The sequence below is a fragment of the Protopterus annectens genome, chromosome 4.part0 (assembly GCF_019279795.1).
Source record: "Protopterus annectens isolate FY-2018-M chromosome 4.part0, PAN1.0, whole genome shotgun sequence".
NCBI lineage: Eukaryota > Metazoa > Chordata > Ceratodontiformes > Protopteridae > Protopterus > Protopterus annectens.
In genome coordinates, this window is record NC_056733.1 from 1,249,269,373 (window position 1) to 1,249,283,946 (window position 14,574).

Sequence of the window (14,574 nt, forward strand, 5' to 3'; positions counted from 1 at the left end):
TGGTTCTCCTTGGCTGTACTTTCTAAGTTTCTCTCAAAGGAGCCCTTGGAGGATTTGACAAGTTTCTTATTTGCCTGTTGAGGCTGAGGAGGGTGCTTTTCCATTGTTGGAGGCTAGCCTTTGTTTTCTTGGACAGCAATTTTTGCATTTATTGTAAAGTTTGATGATGCTGGATGTCCTAATTTATATGATACAGAGTATAGTGACAGGGACTTTGTCGTTCTGTGGAAGGCACATGCTGTAGCCCCTTGATTATCTTTGTTAGAAACCTCTGAGGTCTCTCTAATTGCTGCAGGTGCTTAGTATGGTACATGCTAAACAAGGTATTATACTCAATTATGGGCTAGATAAGTGCCAAATATAGGCAATGCCTTTACTCTCATGGCAATGCCTTTACTAATCAAGTGTGCTATGTGGAAAGCTTTCCTTACTACAGTAGACCCATGGTTGTTGAAGTTAAGGTTACAGTGAACTTGTGATCCTAGGTCCTTTACTGCTTCATGGTTACTTAGGGTATTGTTGTTGATTTGATAGTGTGAAGGGACATTGTTTGCGCCAAAGAGAATGATGAATCATTTCTTTGCATTCAGTTTGAGACCCTGACTAATACACCAGTTGTTGGTCTGCATGAGACCCTCCTGGATATACTGACATCATTTGGGGATTCAGTGATTGGACCTAGTTTTCAGTCATCTGCAGAATTGGTCAACCACAACCCCTAGTTTTGACCTAAACTTTTGGGAAGTATATAGCAAACAGTAGAGGGCCCAGCACTGATCCCTGTGGCACCCCACTGGTAGTAGGTCTGCTGGTTGATGTGGAGTTGCCCACTTTGATAGTATGTGCCCAGTTTGTGAGCCAGTTGGCAACACATCTTACAACGAAGGAATTTAAATTCAGTTTGCTAAATTTGTTGGTAATGTTTGAATGTGGGATTGTGTTGATAGCTGTTGCCAGGTCATGGTATGCTGTGTGTACAGAATTGCCATTGTCAATGGCCTTGGTCACATTTTCAAAGAAATCCACCAGATTAAACAGCAGCATCTGCCCTTCACAAAGTTGAATTGGGTAGGATCTGGGATTTGGAGGTCATCTATGTCTTTATTTATGAGGTCCATAATGATAATTCTATGGCCTTATGGATGAGGCTGGTCAGACTTATGGGTCTGTAATTCCCTGGGTCTATTGCTAGGCCACCTTTGTGGAGGGAAATAATTGTTGCTGCTCACTATTCTCAAGAACAAAGCCTGTGGTTAGGCTATGAATTAAAAGGGTACTTAGCGGTGATGCTAGTTCATGTTTTAGCCTGTTTAGAAGACAGCCTGGGATTTTGTCTGGTCCCATATAGGCTGGGAATTTTTGCCTTGTACAAGGCTTTGAGGACCTACTCTTCAGATATGTAGGGTGGGGTGAAGTTTGGGGGAAGGTTTGTTGTAAGTTAGGAGGGAATAAGGGAGTGAAATTTTTGCCAAAGCTATCTGCTAGTAGATTTGCTATCTGTGTGGGGTTAGTGTGTGTGATACCATTGGCCACTAGTTCTGCACATGCTTTGGAACTACCCTTTAGGTTACATACGCAGCTGTAAAAGGCCTTATGGTTCTCCTTGGCTGTACTTTCTAAGTTTCTCTCAAAGGAGCCCTTGGAGGATTTGACAAGTTTCTTATTTGCCTGTTGAGGCTGAGGAGGGTGCTTTTCCATTGTTGGAGGCTAGCCTTTGTTTTCTTGGACAGCAATTTTTGCATTTATTGTAAAGTTTGATGATGCTGGATGTCCTCCATGACAGCGTGTTTTTACTTGGGGCTCTGGCTTTGATTCTTTCTGGTACAGCCTAGTTTATACACTTATGCAAGTGGTTGTACATGGCTTTAGTGTAAGCTTCGGTGTAGTTGCAACTTCCAGCTTGGGGTGGGACTTGAAATGCATTAATACCTTCACCTAGGTGGTTATGAAGATCCTGTGGAACATAACAAAGATGCTAAATAGATAGAAGAAGTAAAAGAAAGAATAAGAAGTGTAAAGGTACAGGATATGAAATGGGATGAAGTAACAGCCCAAGAGATTGAAACAATTTTAAGAAAAGCCTCTAATTGGAAAACCCCAGACTCAGATGCAGTACCAAATTTCTGGTTAAAAGTATTAACATCTCTGCAGGAAGATTTAGCCATGAGTAATAACTATTTATAGGTACATCCCAAACAGACACCAACCTGGCTAACAACAGGAAAAACAATGTTCCTACTTAAAAGTGAACCCGCAAGCTACACTAAACATTATAGACCAGTAACTTGCCTTCTGATGATGTATAAATTATACACTGGAATTGAAGCTGATAGCTTATAGTCAATTATGGCAATAGAACAAAAGGGCAATAAAAGAAAGTCATATGGAACAAAGGACCATTTGTTGTTAAATAAAATCATAATGAAGAACGATAAAAAGGGGAAAAATCTAAGTATGGCATGAACTGACTACAAAAAAGCATTTGACAGTATCCCACATTCATGGATAAAAGAGTGCTTAAAATGTATAAGATATACCGTACACTGATCGACTACATTACAGTGATGAAACAGTGGCAGACCACTTTGCAATTAAGTCACAATAAAGGACAAATTATTATTCCAGGGTTAAAAATTCAAAGGGGGGTTATTCCAAGGTGACTCTCTGTCGCCACTGCTATCTTTTCTTGCCCTTAACCCATTAAGCTGTGTACTTAACAGCTTAGGCCATGGCTATAATTTGACTCCTAGAAAACAACAAATTGTAAAGACTTTTCACCTTCTCTTTGTCGATGATTTAAAACTGTATAGTTCATCAGATGAGGAACTGAAAGCACAGCTGCAAGTTGTCAAAACTTTTCCAGATGATACATGCAAGAATGTCATTTGGACTTGATAAATGTGCAAAAGCAACCTTTAAAGCAGGAAAACTGCAGCACCAAGAAAATATTAGTTTAGGACAACAATGTGATATAAAAGAACTTGATCAAGATGGAGTGTATAAATATTTGGGAATTGATGAAGGATCAACAATAAAACATGAACAAATGTGAATAAAACTTAGCAAGGAATATTTTAGAAGACATTAATCCTGAAAACAGCATTGGCATCTAGGAACACAATTCAAGCTATAAACCAGTGTGCTGTTCCTCTCCTAGCTTACAGTTTTGGAGTTATTGACTGGCTCCAAAACATGTTGGATAGATTAGATAGGAAAATAAGAAGGATGCTTCATGCTCACCAAATGATTTACAAAAATCAGTGTATACCAAGATTATATATTCCCTGTTCCAAAGGAGGTATGGGCCTCCTTGAAATTGATTACATGTATAGCTCTGCAATCGTGGGACAATCACATATCTGCTGACCTCACAAGACCCAAACATAGTGAAAGTTTTGAAACATGAGGAGAATAAATCAAAGATGGCTTCCCTGCTTAGTCTAGCAGAAGCATATCAGTGTCAAGCAGGAAAGAAAATCAAACCAGATGTAGATAAAAGTCAGGCAGCAACTGAATGTGCCAAAAAACTAAAGAAAGAATATAAGGTAAAGGATGAAATGAGAAGGCAAGAAATATGGAAAATGCATAAATATAGTTACAAGTATGGAAAACTTCTGGAAAAATATCATGTTGATCAGGATCGAATGCAGGAATGGTTAAGGAGAGGTGAATTCAAACCAAAAGATGAAAGGTTAATATTGGCGGCCCAAGATAGTGGTCTATGTACACATTGATTTACAAAGTCCATTGAACATGTGGGAGAAACAGACAAATGTAGGTTTTGTAAAGCCATATTGGCAACAGTTGCACACCTCATTGCTGGTTGTGACATACTAACGCAAAAGGACTGTATACTGAAAGGCATAATAATGTGGCAAGACTGTTGCACTAGGGATTGAGCAAACATTATGGTATTGAGGTGGCTGAAAAACACTGGAAACATGAACCACAAAGCATCATAGAAAATGATGAACCCTACATCACATGGGATCACCCATTACCAAAAGTCCAATAGTGATCCATGAAAAGAAGACAAAAGTAGCATTGATCAGTGAAATCACTGTATAGAGAAACAAAGTCATAAAATATCGGGATTTTCAGGAAGAAACTAGAGCAATGTAGAAGAAAGATACCCCAACAGTTCCAATAATAGTACAAGCAACATGTCTTATAAAAAAGAATCCACAATTGTACTTAGATATGTTGCATGTAACTTTGTACAAATTGCAGAAGGAGTCATTACTGGGCACATTGCGGGTGCTGCAGAGCACTTCTGGCTGACATCAAGGACTGAAACTACTAATTTCATAAACTGTAATCGTACTCTGACTTAGGAATGGGGTCCATTCCTGTCATGGTATTAGAAACCTAAAAGATTTGGAGAAATTAAAAAAGAGGGTATAGCTCACCTTGCTGAAGGTTTTTAGTCTAATTTCACCCTTTGTGAGCCCTGGTGTTAGTGCCAGCTTGAAGATGAATGATTTGTCATCAGTTTTACCCAATGAGGGTACGATAGTTGTGGCAGTGCATCTGTTTGACATGCTGGAGAGACCAGATCCAGAATGTTTTTTCCCCTTGTCGGGATATGGACAATTTGTTCCAGGGATTTTGAATTAACAAAATCAAGGACCTTTTGCACTAACGAGTTTCCCAGTTGACGGTGGGATAATTAAAATCCCTTATAACCAGTGCTTTTGGTAAAATTTGGATTGTCTCCAGTTTGGTCAAGTAGACTTCTTGTCCTTCATTTCCCATGGAGGGGGATCTATAATTGGCTATGACTTAAATGGGGGTCTTACCCACTGTAACCTGGACCTGGAACAACTCCGTGGAGTTGTCCATTCTAACTAGATGGCAGGTGTATTTATCTCTGTCATAGATTGAAACACTGCATCCTTTGGTTTTCACACATTAATTTTGCGGTCTAAAGGTGTGGAAGGCATTGTAGACTTGCAAGGCTGGGGTACTCTCTGAGGCCTTGAACAAGGTTTGTGTGACTGCACAGACATCTACATCTTCTAGTGAGAGAAGTGCTTCCAGGGAATGCAGTTTTTGGTTTAAGCTCCTAGCATTTGGCTGATGACCCTTATTTTGTTTTGATTGGTTAATATCATGGCTCTATCCTCTGCTGGTATGGAATACTGCTGAAACATGGTATCTAGAAACTGATGGAGTATTCTTGAGGCAGATGCCTGAGATACCCTCACTGTGTCCCCAGAAGTTTTGCTGAAAGGTCCCTGTAGCTAATATATGTAAAACTACACATACCTTAGCATCTATTGGGATAGGTATTCCACAACTCCTTGTGGATGCAGATGAGGCCAGCCCATATCCAAACTTTCTGGGACAGTGTTGCTATTTAAATAGTACTGGTCTATAATATCAGTGTCATGGAGTCCATGAAATGTTAAGCATGGTAGGATGACCTGATTTATCTGGGATGGTGTTGCACACTATCAGACAAAGCTGGAACAATAACAGTATCTTGCTGATACACATTTTTTAATGTTGTGGTGACTTCTAACATTCGTTTGCAATTTCCTTAGTCTGAACATGTGCATTCATCCAGACTGAAATATGCAGAAACCGCAGCCCCATTATCCAACGTTTATATGTTTATGGATTGTTCCATCATCTTGTTTTGCCCCATTAACATAATCCAAGATGATCTCTGTAATAATGTTAGTCATTGCCTTGTCATTATATGCCCATTAACATATACTGCACTTGACCATGTGCTTGGTCTACCCAGTGTGCTGCACATGTTCACACAAGGATAGCTACCCTTGTGGGCCATTTTAAGCATAGCCAATTTCACTTCCAAATGAAAGAAGCAAACCGTGTAGGCTGTGTTTGGAAGGAAACATTATATCAGCCCTCACGTATATATGTTTCTGAATTGCACACATTCACTAATCATTATGCAGGATAGATTTCTGTATCTGGCAACAAGTTTCATCAGTCATTCCTCATAAGGCATGGGTTTTCAAAGTTGTTACTTTGTGAACTATCTCTGTATTTTTCCATTTTAGTTATTTGGTGTTTAAGTAAGAAAGCCAAAGTCAGTTTCTGTATTCTAGTTTCAGCATCGGTATGTTATTCATTTAGTTTTCATTACTTTCATATCGCTATTTTAAAAAAATCCTAATGTAACCAATGATGTTATTACATTTTTAATGACATTATCTATGTGATATCTCGATACCACTATTTTTTTAACCCAGCAAGGATTTAAGTCTAGAATATATAGAAAGAATACTGGGTGTAACAGTTTTTTGCACTACACTAGTCATCACCCCACGTTCCAGAAGAAAAGTCTTGTAAAGGGGCAAGCAGTTCGTATTGCAAGAATGACCTCAGATAGAGAAGAATTGGATATGGAAGTTAATTGCCTGGGTGTTATGTTTATGGAGAGGGGATACCCTAGAGAGATGGTGCAAGGGGTTTTAAATGAAGTGCAGAGAGGCTGGGGTTTTAGATATAAACCTCTTTTGGGAAAACCTATGGCTGAGACAGTTAAGGCCAAGGAGGATAAAAAATTTCAAAAAGCATGTGGAACTGAATTCAATGGGTTTACAGGGACATTTACAGATATTATAAAGGCTAACTGGAGTATGCGCAAAACAAATAAAGAGTTGTATGATGTAGTGGGATATGAACCCGTCTTTTCATATAGGACTGGTGTAAATTTCAAAAGAACATTTGAACAAATGCAAGCACCAAAACTTTTTAATTAAAAAGGCAACTACTGCATGTGATAATTGTAAGCAGTGTTCATGTATTATTAAGGAGGACAGTATATGTCTACAAAATGGTTTGAACATTAGGGTCTGTTTTTTCAAAGGGAATTGTGATACCAAAATGATAGTATACTTGGCCTTATGTACAAAATGTTCTGCATTTTATATAGGAAAAACTGAGAGGGCTCTCAAGGACAGAATGTATGAACATGCCCATGATATTAAGATCAAAAAAGAGGCTAGTGCACTATATAAGCATTCTATCAATTGTTTTGGATTCAATGGTTTTAAATTTGGTATTATAGACATGGTTAAAATTAATCCTAGAGGGGGAGATGTTAAAAATTTGTTACTGAATAAAGAGCTAAAGTGGCAGTTAAGGTTAAAATCTAACATTTTCCCAGGTTTAAATGAATATATTACTATTAAACCAGTGTTATTAGCAAAAGCTACACGAGTTTAATAATTTTTAAAATGTGGTGTATGTATTATTTTTTATACAGTTTTATAAGGTTATTTTAAAGTATTCAAGGATTTAAAGTATATTATATCAATTATACAAGTGGATACATATGAATTTTATTATTAAAAAGGCATTGTGTGTCTTTAAATTTTAATTAGACTCAATAGAATAAGGTATAAATGGTTCAGAAATGTAACATGGAGATATCTGAAGAAGTCTTGTACTCAAGACGAAAGAGCTTATTCTGTCTGTGAATAAATAATATTTTGCTACCATTTGTGGATTTGGACCTCTGTTCCTGTGGCTTTTTGAGTTTTTACAATTATACCGTTTTGCTGCTTTCAAATTATCTATGTGATGACCAAAACTGAGTCTGATATGAACCCAAATATTTAGGTCTTTAAACAGTGGTATTTGTTTGATTAAAGTACCACTAATCTTACAATTATTCTGGAAATGAGAAAGAAGAAAAATATGCATTTTTCTTATCAGTATTTATTATTAGGTTACCGGTCCATGCCTAGTAGCACGAACCGTCCAGACCATTTTGGAACTTCAGCCAGTCTTCCTTTGATATGGCATTATCCCATCCTTGGAGAGCAGACAGAATATGAACAGACCAATGAGGGTGTACAGTGATGTGAAGTTAGTGAATAGATCAAAATATAAAGTAAAAAAAGAGATGGAAAAGAGGGGATACGAAGCTGGAAGAGCCATTGTATAAGAAAGCTAGCTAAAGGAAAGCAGAGGTGGCAAGGACTGCAAAAGCACTAACAAATCAGACTTGCCATGAGGAATCATGAGTTGCAGCAACTCCATTTTATGTATACTGCAGAGAAAAGGAAATAAGGTGCAGATATATCCCAGCTGGGAAAAGATGAAAGGACGATCATAGGAAACAGAAACAAATGCAAAGGTGTTGAATGTACACTACCGTTTTGGAATTTAATGTGAGGATGCCATGTTGACTGAGCAGACTGGTAAAATGAGAAGTTGCAGTAGGCAGATACAAGGATAAAAGGAGCAGGGTGGAGAAAGAACTGGTCATCTTTATGGAGATTGTGGCTCCGAGACAAAATGGATACCTCTCAGAGTCCAGAAGATTATGCTTGAGTGTACTGACAGATCTCCTAACAAAGATCCTTAACAGCTTATTGACCAGTACAGAAACATCTATGGCTATACGGAGAGAGCAGCAGGAAAATGTGGGAGTACTAACTTCCTATCAGCCTAGCAGCAGAGGCAGCAAATGTCTTGGAATTAATTCTAAGGGGAATATTGGATGCATTTTTACAGGAAAATGATATTCGAGACAGCAGCTGACACAGCTTAATGACCAGAAACAAATTGTCAAAAAATCAAATCCAGTTTTATGACTGGGAAACAGGTGAGCCTTGAAATGAAATAATGGTAGACATGATCTAGATGTAAGTCAGCAATGGTCTTGACTCAGTCACACACAAGTGGCATAAGGAATAAGGAAAGTAACCGCTGGGGTAAGGAAAGTAACCGCTGGGGTACTGAATGGGCAAGTCTTAAACAGTAAAATATATGTTTGTTTTACCTGTTGTCATTGAGCTAATATAATATAACATACTTTTAATGCTCTACATAATTAACGTTTGCCTAACACTGCCTGGTACACTACACTTTCCATAATACCAAATTCTTGTATTCTTTTGAGTTCTCCCTTTTGCTTTATTTAGCATAGGAAATTACATTCTCCTGGATGTTACAAGAAATATGGGAATCAATTTGGCTTTCATTTTATCTAGTTGACAGTTAAGGAGACTGAGTTCATCAAACATCTACACTGACTTTACTCTGGCAATGTCACAGCTCTGTTGAGCAGATTGTTCATATACAGACCATCCAGCACATAAACCCATGACTTATACCTGTGCCCCCTTCCACTCCGGCATACCTAAAAATCTACTAATGAACTTGAGTTTGTCTGCAGGGCTATTTAGTTTTCTCTCTGCATTATGCAACTGCAGATGATTTGAGATATTTCTATAGGAAGCATTTGATATCGCAGTAACACAAGCACCTGTAGCAATCTCAAAACTCACTTGAGTTCCATAAATAGAGAGATTCATTTGCAGTTCTGAGTCAAATGGTAATTGTCTAAAGGAGTTTGTAAAGTCAATCTGCATTTTGTGTCATTTCAAGATAATGTCTTATTATGGCTTTATAACACACTGCTGTCGATTTACATTACTACATGCAGTTAATGACTTTAGCCTAGTAGCACATTGCAATCTCAACTCAGCTATGGCTAAATTAACTATTAATTCTACTTCTGGCTGACAGTCAGATAAGCTATTAGGACATGGGAATGCAATACGTGCAGAATGTAGCAAAATACTCTGAAACCTATTATACATTTTGTTACAGTTTCAAATAATAAGTTTAACATGGCATGAAATAAAATTTAAGATAATATTGACATGTGCCAAAGACAGACACAGTTTTTCCAGTGTTCTGTACAATGAACAATGCTGTTCATTCAATAACTAGTGTGAAAATGTTTTATATGAATAAATGGCTAAATAAGTTCCAAGGAGAAAACAACTCTGAAATACAGCAGGGCTATTCTCACCAAACAACAGATCAGAGTAAGAAAGAAGCCATATTGTTTATGAGCCCCACCCAGACACAAAAAAAGTGTATGCTGTGACCAACGCTATTGACAATAAATTATATGAACATGAAAACTTTGATCCCTTGACATAAACACCATCTTAGATAACAATACAGCTGACAGGCATAGTCAGCACTGCTCTCCTGCAAAACAAGCTAGACTGTTTGCAGATGTATTTACTTCTGCTGGTCTGCAAATACACTTAACCATCAAAGTTAGCAGTTTAACTACATATCACTTACTCCTAAACTCAATAGCACTTTCAGGACAATATTTTCAACACTAATTACCCATACTTCCCCTTTGATCTGGGAAAGAAAATGAGGGAAATGGTATCCTCATTGTCAGAGGCCTACCAAATCCTAAAGCCCACCAGGCTACCTACATGGCAGCCTGTTATCTACTTTCCTCCTCATATCTTTCAAACTATACACTAATTCACTTAGTACTACTTGAAACCTCTTTAATCATAAGGTAATATATTAACTTTAAAAAGGTCAAGTCCAACTTCATTCAAATGCATCTAGTCTCAACACACTCTAATTTCTTAACCATCCCTGCATGGGACACAAAATATGTCGTTATTATGCAGTAAAACTATCTGTTGCCCTTTATTTATTTGATCCATCTTAGAACACTTCAAGCAAATTAACAATGGTTTCCTGCTTACACACAACAAAAGACCATATCATTTTCCCACCAAATTACTGATATGGAATGCCCTTTCATACAGAAAAAAAGATGATAACCAAACCTTACCAAAAATATATATATTCACCTCCTGAAGATGACACCTCATACAAACCTTTCAAAAAAAATCAACCAGTGCTTTATTCACTCTATGTAAACTGAAAACTTTGCAGAAGCAACACCCAAAGTATCTGAGTATACTCTGATCATCCTCACTGCTATACCAAACCACTATCTGTACATCACATACTTAGCCGACAGACCTACTGGAACGCACCTGTCCCACAGTGACAAGCCTCCAACAAAATTAGCAAATGCTGCAAACAAAGAACTTTATGCTTCCTTAGTAGAAACAGCCCAAGACTGCTGCATTAGCCTCCTCACTACACTTTGCCCATTCTCCATACCTTTTCTAACATTGACGATGGTTGAACATCTGCCTCTGGCATGGCAACCTAGAAGTTCCAAAACTGAAATTGAGACTCTCAGCCAGTATATAACAGGGATATACTTAGCAGTCAAAGATGAATTAAACTTAAGGCAATGCTAAGCTATGGAAAGACAAGCTTTAAATGATTTTATGAATGATGAATGTTTAGCAATTAAGTCAGCAGATAAAGGAGGAGCGGCTGTCATTATGAATTCTGAAATGTATATAAAAGCGTTACAAGATCTTCTCAATGATAGCTTGACTTATGATAATATTTCACCACTAATGATTAATAGCATTATATACAAAGTGAATTCATGCCTGATTGGTTTAAGAAATGCAAATTTACTAGATGCTAAATTATTTGACTTTTTTCACGTAAAACATCCAGTAATACCTTTATTTAAAGCACTTCCTAAAATACAGAAGAACATTATCCCACCACCCATGAAACCTATAGTGTCAGGTAGAGGGTAGGTTATTGAGCATTTATCTATTTGGGAAGAATGTAAATTGAAGAAAGTGCTACAGTTATATCCTAGGATTTTAAAAGATACAGGACAATTTCTGACCAAATCGTCTGATGCATCTAAGAGCATAGATATGGCCAACCAGTTATTAGTTACTCTTGATGTCAATAGCCTTTTTACGGTTATTGGCACTGTATATTTTTTGATGGCCATAAATAATATATTAATTAAAACAAAGGTGTATGATGATAATACCAATACTCTGATACTAGAAATTTTAAGGTTAGTTCTTGAGAATAATGTTTTTGTCTGCAATGGGAAGTACTTTAGATAGAAAAAGGGTGTAGCAATGGGTACACCCTGCAAAAAACTCGTACGCTAATCTGGTTCTAATTTACTGGGAAGAGTGTAATGTTTTTAACAAACAGCATCAATGGGGTACAGCTCTGATATAGTATGCCAGATATGTAGATGACACCTTTCTCCTATGGAGTAAAGCAGAGGCAGATTTCTTAAGGTTTTCTGTTAAGTATGATAAGACAGTTATTGATTTTTTAGATGTATGCCAAATTAAAAATGGTAGAGGTGGTCTGGAGACCATGATTTGTAGAAAGGAATGTTGGAGAAATCATTTTTGGACTTTCGTAGTATGTATCCTAGAAGCACTTTTCAAAATATTGTAGTTGGGCAAGGCCACAGACTTTCTCATTTATGTACAGAGGGCAATATTTTTAATAATGAATTAGAAGTTTTAAGTAAACATATGGAAGATAGGGTATACGCCAGCCAAGTGATTGATCAGGGCTTGGCACTATCACACAAAAACAGAAATGGTAGGGCCGGACCCTGGTATTCTGTTAAAGGACAAATGAAGGCTGAAACAGGGGGTTGATTCCAACTAATAGCAATACATTGAGGATTATGATGTGGTACAGTAACAATATTAGTGGCATTTGCAATATAATTAAGGATAACTGGAAAATATTATTAAGTGATGAAAATTTGAAAGATCTTTTAGAAGCCACACCAAGTTTTGCTTTTAAATGTTACAATAATTTAAAGGATATGTTATGTAAAGAACCAGGGATGAAACAATATAAAATGAATGTCTCTAGTAGGGTAGGTACTTTTTCGTGCAGACATTGTAAAGCCTGTACACATATTGCAAGTGGTGTCAATTATTTTGTACATCTCAATACTAATAAGAGATATGCTTTTAATTTGTATGCAGATTGTCAAAGTGACAATCTGGTATATATATACATATATATATATATATATATATATATATATATATATATATATATATATATATATATATATATATATGGCACAGTGTGGATCTTGCACAAGTTTCTATGTAAGCAAGACAAACTGTAAATTGAAGGTTAGCATACTTAAACATTTGTCCTCTATTAGGTTGAAAAATGAATGTAATGCTTTATATCAACATATATTAAAGCACCCTGGCCATGTTTTTTCTTTTATAGTCTTGCAAATTATAAAAATGAATGGAAAAGGGGGAGACATTGTCAACATTACTGAGTTTAATTAGTTAAAATGGATAATGGAATTAGCAGCAGATCATCGTCCCGGTTTTAACACTACTATTTCCTTAAAGCCAGCCTTAAAAAAGAGGCGGGCAATTTATTGAATGTGAATGGATGGTTAAAATTTGAATATCTTTTATATAATGTCAGTTTACTGTGCCAATGTATGTCTGAAGAAAGGTTCATCCCGAAAGCACAGACTCTGCTGTTTTTCTTTTTTTGCTGTTTTGGATTTCATGCAGCATTGACCTTTGTAAGAAAGAAAGTATATATTCTGTTGTTCCTGTTAGACAAATCATATTTCCAAACCACCACTGCCACCCAAAACAGTATCAACTCTTGAATCGTGATATATTTTCTCACTTCTCCAGAAACTCACTCCAAGTCTCCACACCTCCTTTGACTAACTTGCTAACTCTCATGTTATGGTGTCTTTTTCCTACTGCTTTTCAACATGCTTGCCAAAGACCTAGTAAATGCACTGTCTGGTCCAATGGCTCTACAACTAACATTTAATAGCCTAGGCAGCTCAATCACCATCCTCATCCTGACGTTAACTTCCCCTAACCGCTCCTTGATTGTAACCTTTAATTTTGCCAACTTATCCTGTAACAAATGAAAAATCCCACATCAGCAACAAGTATATGCCTAAAAAGTGATAGCTTTAGCTAGACTTTCCTGCTTGTCCTTAGCCAAGGGTACTCCTAACTTTTTAAATAACTCCCAAAACTTTTGCAATCCTGCTGAAACCCCTTGTTCACTACCCCCTCTAACAAGAAGTCACATAAGCAATGAACTGCTCTTTGTTTCTGGTTGTTCAACTTACGCATCCACTGCATTATTGAGCTAAACCACAACATAGACCAATCCTGCTCATTTACCAGAAGAAATCTAAACATTGACTCAATGTCTAGCTTTGCCAACCAAGGAAAAGCACCAAACTGAATAGCCAATAATGTGCCCTCCTGTGATGCATACTGATCCTGCTCCACCATCCTCTCAGGAGTCAATGACCGAGTCCTCTTCTGGTAATGAAGTGCAGATTAAGTTAAATTCACACATTTTTTTAAAGCATCAGTCACAGTGGAAATGTCATCTATGAAGCAAATGTTGACACCAGCAATATCTCCATTAGCCTAACTGTCTGAACTTAGTTTCCTAACCCTTCACTAATTTTAAATTATAATATGCCCTAACTGAACTTCCCACCCTTGGCAAAAATGAAAACCTTACTGCAAAACAAAAACTGCTATAAAATCTATGGCTGTGAGTGCCCAGTTTTTGACCCAACTGTGACTATAAAGAACATACATTAATAGGCGAGCAATTGGCCTGTCTACCATTCCTCTCCATTTAATGGCTACAGGCCCCCTACTGACCCCAAAAATACCTCTTCCTTTTATGTTTATGTCATCCATTCACTGTCCACCTTGTTGAAAAAGCAAGCCACATCCTGGTTTCCCACTTCTTTCTAGTGTCAGCATCTGGCATCATTATGTGCACCTGTGAAAATTTAAGAAATATGCACAAATGTGCACTCTGGCCAAGAACATCTGCCTACATTAAATGTCTAACATGCTTAAGTCC